General features: G+C 47.9%; 1 pseudogene; it reads left to right on the top strand.

The window, feature by feature from the left end:
• The first annotated feature begins 1,200 nt into the window (after positions 1-1,200).
• Positions 1,201-3,041, top strand: LOC136505105 (uncharacterized; annotated as a pseudogene).
• Positions 3,042-9,966: the final 6,925 nt, after the last annotated feature.

The following is a 9,966-nucleotide window of genomic DNA, read 5'->3' as shown; positions in this document are numbered from 1 at the left end:
TACAACTGTAGACGGCCTCGCCATCCAGGTCAACGCAACAGTGCAAGTGTACATTGCATTTCATTCCATCTCTTTGAGTCCCAGCTCAACAATCCCTCTGGTCAGACATCTAGTCTATTTCATATTTTCACATAGAGTGAGAGTGAGAGCAGTCAGAGTGACGAAGTAACGCCACCAATGCAAGTCCAAATGCATGCACTGTGCATTTCTTGAACAGCAGTTCTGTCCGTCAGTTAACTGTACAAGCACTTTCGCTTTGAGTGCAGAGGCGGCCGCACAAAACCAAAGTCAAAACCACTGTTTGCCCTTTATTTTAGTTACCAAAAGAAATTATGAGAGGAATGACGAATGGATTTAGGAGCGTTTGGTGGCTGCTGTGTCCTTTTGCGCTGCGGTTCGTACAATCGTACACGAACAGCTTAGCTAATAGCTGCCCCTAATTGCTGGTGGATCGGGATCGCCCGCGGCCCGCCCTCTTTGGATGATGAACAAGAAACAATCGCTTGGCAACAGACAAGCTAGGAGGCCCCTTAATGGCGACAACTCTCACGCCGAGCAAAGCTATGGACCTGCCAGTAGTGCAGTCACCCGTGAATTTCCGTCAGATAATGCCAGTGGTGAAATGGACATCTTCGCAGAAATCTTGCGAAGTGATGCTTGGAGCAATTCTCCTTTTCTTTCTTTCTTTTTTATAAAAAAGATAAGCCAATCACATATGTAGTGCCTGATGACTCTGTCTGAAGTAACTTCCATTCAAAGTGAAGCACACGAGAGACGGAAGTGAAAGCAACCCTCCTCGCGCCCATCCAATTCTGACCCGACCTTCCTGCTGAAGAATGGTCATACAGAACTTACTGTCAGTCAGCTCTTCAGTGAATTCGGTATGGTACCTAATTTCACCCAACAGCGAGAGTGACAGTCTCACTCCCTCCACTCTGCTCTGCCCTGCTGCTTCCCTTTCACCATTTTCTGCCCGATTCCGTCGCTGTCTGCAAGCAGCAGGCCTATATCCTCTCTTCGATCTCTGCATCCTCTGTAGTGTATACAAACATATCTGCAAATATGTATGTATATATATTTATATATATGTATATGATCTGCCTTTGAGTGGGATATGATCCAAGCAACACCTTCGTCGCCGCACCAGCCTCCAGCTCTATCCCAGGCCGCCTTGTAGCCGACGACACCTACAATGCTTGCAACGTCTCATCGTCGTCTCTTCTGGCCTACTCGACTGCTCGTACACCCATATAATAGTGTTTGGTGCTAGTCTAGTAGATGTTACCGAGACGAGACGAGATGAATTTCAGGCAGATTTTTCTATTCATTTCTGCTCCATCCAATCGCTTGCTTCGTCTCCAGTTCTCCTGCTACCTGCCTTGCCACGCCACCTCGGACCTCACTCCTCTGCTCTGCTCTGCTCCTCCTCCATATTAAGAGGCCCTCCCGCCTCCCGCGGGGCTCGTCCGTTCGTTACCGGGTCAGTGCCTGCCGCCGTCAGTAGCAGAACAGTAGGTGGTCAGTCAGTCAATCATCCGCTCGTCCATTCGATCGAGCTTTCCTGCTCTCGACCGGCCAACCATCCACCGGCGGGCGCACAGCCAAGCGATCCCGCCATAAACATAAAGGCGAGCGCGAGAGCGAGAGCACACACTGTTGCATTGCTGATTGCTCTGTCTCCTCCGCCTCGTCGCGCTTGCTGAGCAAGAAGAAGAAGAAGAAGAAGCAGAGAGGTTGCGGGTCTGCGGGTTGCGTTGCAACATGAGGAGAGCGGGGCTAGCGCGCGCAGCCGGCCACGGCGCGGTGACGGCGGCGGGGCGGGCGACGAGGGTGATGCGGGCCGCGGTGTCCGCCTTCTTCGCCGGGTACCACTGCTTCACCTCCGTGGCGGCGCTGCTGGCGCTGCCGTTCTCGGCGGCGGTGCTGGCGTCCGAGGCGATGGCGCCGTCGTCGGGGATCCTGCGCGGCGTGGCGGCGCGGCTCCGCGCCGTGTTCGCCGCCGCGGGGTTCCCGCCTTCCCCCTTCTTCGCGCTGCTCGAGGCCAAGCTGTCGCAGACCGTCTTCACGTTCGCTGCCACGCTCCCGTTCGCGCTCACCTTCCTGCTTCTCGCCAAGGCCTGCGTCGCCGCCATGTTCCGGGACGAAGACGACGGCGCGTCGCCGTCTCGGCGGCGGCGGAGTCACCTGCGGATCGCGGCGCTCCCGCCGTGCGGGGCCGTGGCGCGCGCGTACCCGGCCGTGGTGGCCACGCACCTGCTCAACGCGTTCCTCATGCTCTCCGCCAACGCCGCGGTGTTCTCGCTGCTGCTGCTGGCGTTCGGCGCCGCCGACCTGCTGGGCCTCACCTCCCACTTCTGGACGCTCGCGCTGTCCGCCGCGGGCGCCATCGTCTACTCGCTGGCTGTCGGCGTCGCCACCGTGGTCTGCAACCTCGCCGTGGTCGTGGCCGCCACGGAGCCCGGGTGCGCGGGCCACGCCGCGGTGCTCAGGGCCTGCGTGGCGATCAGGGGGCGGGTGTCCACGGCGCTTGGCGCTGGCGCTGCCCACCAACCTCGGCATGGCGGCCGCCGAGGCGCTGTTCGGGCTCCGCGTCGTCGCGCAGCGGCGGAGGGACGGCAGGCTCGCGCCGGGCGTCGCCGGCGAGGCCTTCTCCATCGCCTACATCCACGCGATCTGCGTCGTGATGGAGATCATCGTCAGCTGCATGTTCTACAGGAGCTGCAAGAGAAGTGAAGCCGACGAGCTCAGAGAGCTCGAGCCAGAGGAGAAGGGCGACCTCCAGGCTTGATCACCTCTCAGCTCTCAACTTCAGCTTCAGTCTGGTGCATCATAGTTTGTCTTTCTGTGAAGCAAATCAAGCAATAGGATCAGATCATAGGGTACAGAACTGATCCAGAGAAATATAGTAGTAAGCTGAGATAGATTTCTGCAAAATGTTTCCTTTTTTATGCAAAGAAAATGGTAAAAATCGAGTTCAAATAAACGGTTATCTTGTACAGAAGGATCTTCAACTGAAATAAGAAAGCAGGGGATTGGAGATTGTTTGGGGTTGTTACAACTTACAGGAAAAATAGGAGAATTATAGACTTAGCAAATTTCATATATTCTGTTCTCTGGGTGACATTGGTAGTTTCAGAAACTTGTGGGCAATGTGAGTGCCACCAGCATCTCAAAGAAGCAATTTCAGTCCATAGCATCTCGACCCAAGCAGCTCCTCAGATCTATTTATTCCATTTCTGATTTTGAACAAAAAAGCATGCTGTCAGGTTGAGATGGCACAGGCTCATAAGATTTTTTTTTAAGAAATAGAGGTTTCCCCTGCTTTTGTATTTCAAAAAGCATAACAGAGTCTTAGGTCCACGTTTTGGCGCGTCCGCCTTACTAGTTCAGCCTTCCCTTTTCTAAATAAAAAAAACATAACAGGAACGCTCAACAGTAGGGATGAAAATGGATCGGATACGGACGGATATCACTGATATTACATTTGTTTTCATATTTCTGCCCGGATTCGGATTCGAATACGGATAGTGTCAACCATGCCGGATAGGATACGATTAGATATCGACATCATAAATATGCTATTTGAGTATTCGGATACGGATAAGGTATCGGATGTTGAATATCCAGACTCGGATACGGACAGATCTAAACCCCTCTGAATGGATTTGGTCTTGAATACGGTCGGAAAATATCCGTACCGTTTTCATCCCTACTCAACAGGTTACTTTCTACAGAAAACTCTTGCTCATGCCGAGCTGAAATCACAGCGCTGGAAGCTATATGCTGAGCATCCAATGGAGCCGACCCTGATGACGATCCCTGGTTGATCCACGTTAGTTGAGGTGGCAATGACGCTCTTGCTTCCAGTTGTCTGACCACCTCCTCGACGCGCTCTCCCATCTCTTGTTGCAGCATAGGCAGCCACCTTCTTAACATCCTTGTGATCTTGAGTAGCGCACCTTTCAGACCCCTCCATATAAATCCCTGAAAACAAAGATCAAAAGGTAACCAATGGTTGGACAAACCCTTAGTGTGTGATAAGCCTTTGTAACCTTCAAACCTCTTGCAGCCTAGGCTTGGGTGGGTGGGTTGGGGGGGGGGGGGGGGGGGGGGGGTGGGGTTTAAAAAAAATACAACCACAAGAAGTTACACTGTCGTCCACCGCCCTCACTAGCTAGTCGCCCAAAATTGATGTATGGTTATAAGGGTGAGCCTAGGAATATCATAGCACAACTTGAACTCTATCCTATAACACAAGTCCAGTTATAACCAATTCGTACATATATTCAACATAAAACGAATACAAGTGATAAAATATACACTGTCACTCATCATTAGTTGGTCAGGAAACTACGTTGTAAGTGAAGGATGATTATCTATCAATAAACCCTTTGTTTTATTAGAAAAAAGAATTTTTTTCCAGAGTAATATCAGTTCTCAAATAACAGAACTCAGTATTCTCCAATACTTGAAATTGGCAGGTCTCCCAAAATCTTTAGACTTGAGGACAAAGAAGCATGCCAATGCAGAGAAGGCACGTGGGCCAGAGAAGCTAACTGAGGTTAACTGAATATGGGCCTAACACGCATGCTCCCTCGGCCCAACTTCTCCGGTCCATTAATTAATCTAGAGAATATATAACAGAACTCAGTAATCTCAATTCTCCAATACTTGAAATTGGTAGGTCTTCCAGAATCTTTAAGAGTTGAGGACAAAGAAGAGCATGGCAATGCCGAGAGAAGACTCGTGGGCCAGAGAAGCTAACTGTGTGGTTAACTGAATATGGGCCTAACATGCTCCCTCGGCCCAACTTCTCCGGCCCATCAATAAATCTAGAGAATATATAGCCCGGATGCAAGTTTTTGAATAGTAAAGAGAAAAAGGAAAGGAAACTCTCAGAGAGAGAGGAAACGATGCGTTGGATATACCTTCATCTTCATGTGCTTGTATCTCAAGATATCTTCTGAGTGTATGATTATGGCCTCGTTCGCTTCGCTGAAAAAACAAGCCGAAACATTGTTCCCACTGATTTGTTGTGAGAGAAAAATACTGTTCCGGCTAAAAAAACAAGCTGAAAAATACGAATTATAAGAGAAACGAACATGGCCTATGTGGGAAGGATAATAGTATGTTATATCGTGTTTTGGAGGGGTGATGAAATGAGTTGAATTGGCCGGATAGAAAGCGGAGTAGCTCATTATCTTTGGCCTAAATTGGAAGGACGAACAGAACCTTGCTGCGTAATTGAAATTATAGATCGCGAGGAGGGCAGCGATATTATGATTTTGTTTCTCTACTATTGGAGATTTGGAATGTACATATTATAATACTCCTAGAAAGAAAAAGAAATACGTTGTTCTTTGTCACGCCATTGCGACTTTCTGATCATGTTTCAGAGATGCACATACAACACATGTGGTACAATGTACAAATGAACAAGAGGGAACAACTATATACTTCACTGACGCCTGCTAACGGGGCAAAACCCACCCCGCTCCACAGCATATGAGGCAGCTCTCCAAACACAGCCTGATCCGAAAAATATTAATTAACCTACCCCAAAATTCTCATACGCCAGCAACTTTGATTAAGGGGCCGAACAAACATAATGACACCTCGTATGTGAAAATTATATACATAAGTGTACATCTCAGTAAATTTTTCTACGCTTCTACATATGTGTTAGGTTTGATCTCCCACCAGTTAGGCCCAACGGCCTTTTGGACCTTGTTCTCGCGCCCTGATCGGGGGCGCCCAACCCTACATGGTTGGTGGGCCCTCGTCGCGCAGCGCTATAAAGGAAAGGTGGGTGCCGGGGCTCGCAGTACGAGGTTCACCGCGCCGCCAGTCACCCCACCGACATCCTAACCCTAAACCCGATCTTGAGAAGGGGCGCTGCCAGCGACGGGAAGCACCACCGACGCCGGCAACGCCACCCCGACGCGCACGCCGCCGTCGAGGACGCCACAGCGCTGACTCCTCCCTCTCCACCGAACGTCGCTGCCGGCGCGCAGATGGCGTCCGTCAACGAGACCCCGGCCGGTGCTTCGACCACTACGGCCTTCGATGGTTTGCTACATCTCACTCCCCTTCTCTCTGCTTCTCATATAAATCCCGAACACCTATTCTATTCCTATGCAATACATCCCGATCTGATGAATATGACTAAAACGAAACCCAACAATGGTACCGGAGCTAGGTTCCGAGAAGAAACCGGATCAGGAAAGAAAATAGAAAGCCGAACCCTAAGACCTAACCCTAATTCCCCAAATCAAATCAGAGAAGGGAAAAGGGGAGGGTCGGATTCTGAAAACCCTAGACACAAATTCGAAAGAGGGAAGAAGGGGAAGAAGAAAGAAAGAAGGGTCGAAACCCTAACCCTAACCCCAGTTTTCCATTCAGATGAACGAAAAGAAAGAAATCGAAAGCAAAGAAAACCGAATCGGCAAGAACAAACCCTAACCCTAACCCTAGTTTCCCATTCGGATAAACCCGAAAAGAACAACTCAAATCAGAAAGGGGAAAGTGGGGCTAGGGTTAGGGTGCGTCGGATGAACCTTCGCCGGCGCGGGAGAAGAAGCCGAGCCGGGGGGCGCTGGATCGCCGGGCTCGGCCAAGCAAGCGCCGCGGCCAGGCCGCTCGACGGTGGCGTGCTCACCCGTTGGGGAGCACGTGCGCCGACGAGGGGGCCGGCGACGGCGCCGAGGCTCGCTCCACCGCCCGCTCGCTCGTCGCGCTCGCTCTCGGCTGCGCTGCGCTGAAGAGAGAAGAGAGAGTGCGGCGAAGAAGAAGAGAGAGAGAGAGAGAGAGAGCAGGCACGAATGCGCTAGGGTTTCCACGGCACCGGCGCGGCGATGGTTTTGATCCGACCGAAGACGGCGCGCGACCGTCCGATCAGAACCAACGGCCACGGATGCTCAGGGTCGTCGCCGGCCCAGGCGGGCGAGAGCGCGCGCGGTCCTTTGCCTGCCCAGGCCTAGGTTGTGGCCTGGGTGTGGCCTGTGCGCGCGAGGACAGCTGGGCCGAGCCAGCTTTTGCCGTCTTGGGCCGCGCTGGGCTGAAAAGAAACAAGAAAAAAATTGTTATTTTCCAGAAGCAATTTTAATGCATAATTTTGATGAATTTGAATGATTTTGATACAATTTTTCTGTACAAATTTTATCCAACGATATTTTGCTCAGAAAAACAGTAAATTTTAGTGCTTCTGGAAAATAATAATATGAAAAGATTATTAATGTTTCCGCTGTGCATGATAATTATTGTTCTCTTTGATTAAATTTGAACCAACAGGATAATTTAATTTTAAGAGAAATGAATTTCTGATAATTTTGATACGATTATGATATTGTTATTTTCTGACCAACGTTGTTAATAACAATATTATAATTTTTGATCCATGAGAAATTGTGCATTAATTTTACTTCTGCCCAACGGTGATGTAAAATGTTTGCATGGATGAATTATAAGTTTTAATTTGACCAACGTTGAGTTAAAGCATGAAATTTTATGCAAAATGTTTCTTACTTACTCTGGTGTGATTTCAGGAGGCAAATGCATTGTGAACATTGCCAACATCCCGACACTCAATGGGATCAATCATCGTGTGTGGCGGGAGAAGTATGAATTGGAACTTGTGTTGGGAGAGGTCGATTTTGCCATCACCTCACCGTGTCCTACTGAGCCAGAGGACCCTGGTGAGAGGTGAAAATGAATCTGAACGCTGATTTCGCTGCTCGAAAGCGTGATCATGCTGAAATAAGAATGAAATATGACCTTGAACATAGGCAATGGACTCTCTCCAACCGCAAGTGCCTATTGGTAGCCAAAGCCACCATAGAAGAACAGATAAGGGGCTCAATCCCTGAATGTGCTACTGCCAAAGAATATCTTGAGAAAATCAAGAGTCAGTTTACTGGGTCTACCAAGGCCACAACAAGTTCACTGATTAAGAAGCTTGTGAATGAGAAATTCACTGGTGGTAGCATAAGAGAGCACATTTTGAAGATGAACACTACGGCATCTAAGCTAAAAGAAATGAATTTGAAGGAGGAGGATTTCCTGATTCATTTGATTTTTGCTTCTTTGCCAAAAGAATATGACACCTTTATTGTGAATTACAATATGCAGCCTGAAAGATGGGGCATAGAAAGACTCATCTCAATGTGTGCTCAAGAAGAGGAGAGGATAAAGTCCTCACAAGGTGAATCTGCTCATTTTGTGAAGGATAACAAAAGAAAGAACTTTAATGGCAAGAATTCTAAACCACAAGGGAAACCTAAGTGGGATAAGTCCTCTTTCTCCAGTTCATAGGGAAAGAAACCCTAGGATTCTGAGAATCAGCAGTATGGTGGAGCTGAAAAAGATCAGTGCAAGCACTGCTTCAAGAAGGGACACTACAAGAGGGATTGTCCAGACTTCCTAAAATCTCTGCTAAAGAAAGGTGATGAATTTATTATATTTGTAGATGAATCCCTGTATTTATGTTATGATAAATCCACTTGGTGGGTTGATTCAGGAGCAACTACTCATGTTGCAAATTCCTTACAGGGGTTAAGTGGGACGAGAACCTTGCAAAGAGGAGAAAGAACGATTAAAGTTGCAAATGGAGTGAAGCCAATGCTGAAGCCATTGGAGTTTTTTCTTTAGAATTGAATAATGGTTTTGTACTTAGACTTAAAGAAGTACTTTATGTTCCCTCTTTGCGTAGAAATTTGATAAGTGTTTCGAAATTTGATGATGATGGAATTGATTGCCATTTTGGTGATGGCAAGTGTAAGATACTGGTTAATAATAAATGTGTTGGTCTTGCCTTCCGATAAGACAAGCTTTATTTATTATCTCTTGCTGAGAATGCGAACAATGTATGTGATGAGAATGTGAATGATTCCCCATCTGCGGATGTAACTAAGAAGCGAAAGAGAATTGATACTGTCTCTTCGAAATTATGGCATTGTCGCTTGGGCCATATTTCGAGGAGGAGAATGGAACGATTGGTTAAGGAATCAAGTCTCCCGCACTTAGAATTTTCAGATTTAGAACAATGTATTGATTGCATCAAAGGAAAGTATGTCAAGAAAATTAAGAAAGATGCCAAACGAAGCACAGGAATTTTAGAAATAATCCACACAGACATATGTGGTCCTTTTCCTGTGAAAAGTGTGGATGGTTATGACTCGTTTATAACATTCACAGACGACTACTCTCGTTATGGCAATATTTATCCAATTAAAGAAAGATCGGAAGTATTGGATAAATTCAAAATATTTAAAGCTGAAGTTGAAAATCAGCACAATAAGAAAATCAAGATAGTACGATCAGACCGAGGTGGAGAGTACTATGGGCGACATACCCCATATGGCCAAATTCCTAGGACCATTTGCAAGGTTCCTACAGGAAAATGGCATAGTTGCTCAGTACTCCACACCGGGGGAGCCTCAGCAGAATGGAGTGGCTGAAAGACGTAACCGTACCTTAATGGACATGGTAAGAAGCATGATGAGTTACTCCACATTACCGATTAGTTTATGGATGGAGGCACTGAAAACCACCATTCACATACTTAATCGAGTACCAAGTAAATCGGTGCCTAAAACACCGTACGAATTATGGACAGGAAGGAAACCCTCACTTAACCATTTGCGTGTGTGGGGCTGTCCAGCTGAGGCAAAAGTGTTTAACCCAAACATAGAAAAGTTAGACTCTAAGACAGTCAGCTGCCATTTTATTGGCTATCCAGAAAGATCGAGAGGATATCACTTCTATTGTCCTGACAGACATACAAAGATTGTAGAAACAAGACATGCTGTGTTCTTAGGAGGATAACATGATCAGGGAGAGCGTGGTAGCACGAGAAATCAGCCTACAGGAGAAGCGGGTACATGTACCCACTCCGATGGTTGAAGAACCATTCTTCACGCTACCTGCTGCTGTTGCACCGACAGTGCAGGACACTGTAGTGCCAACACC

The sequence above is a fragment of the Miscanthus floridulus genome, chromosome 14 (assembly GCF_019320115.1).
Source record: "Miscanthus floridulus cultivar M001 chromosome 14, ASM1932011v1, whole genome shotgun sequence".
Classification (NCBI taxonomy): Eukaryota; Viridiplantae; Streptophyta; class Magnoliopsida; order Poales; family Poaceae; genus Miscanthus; species Miscanthus floridulus.
The sequence above is the reverse complement of the archived record's forward strand: the minus strand, read 5'-3'. Positions and strand labels throughout refer to the sequence as shown.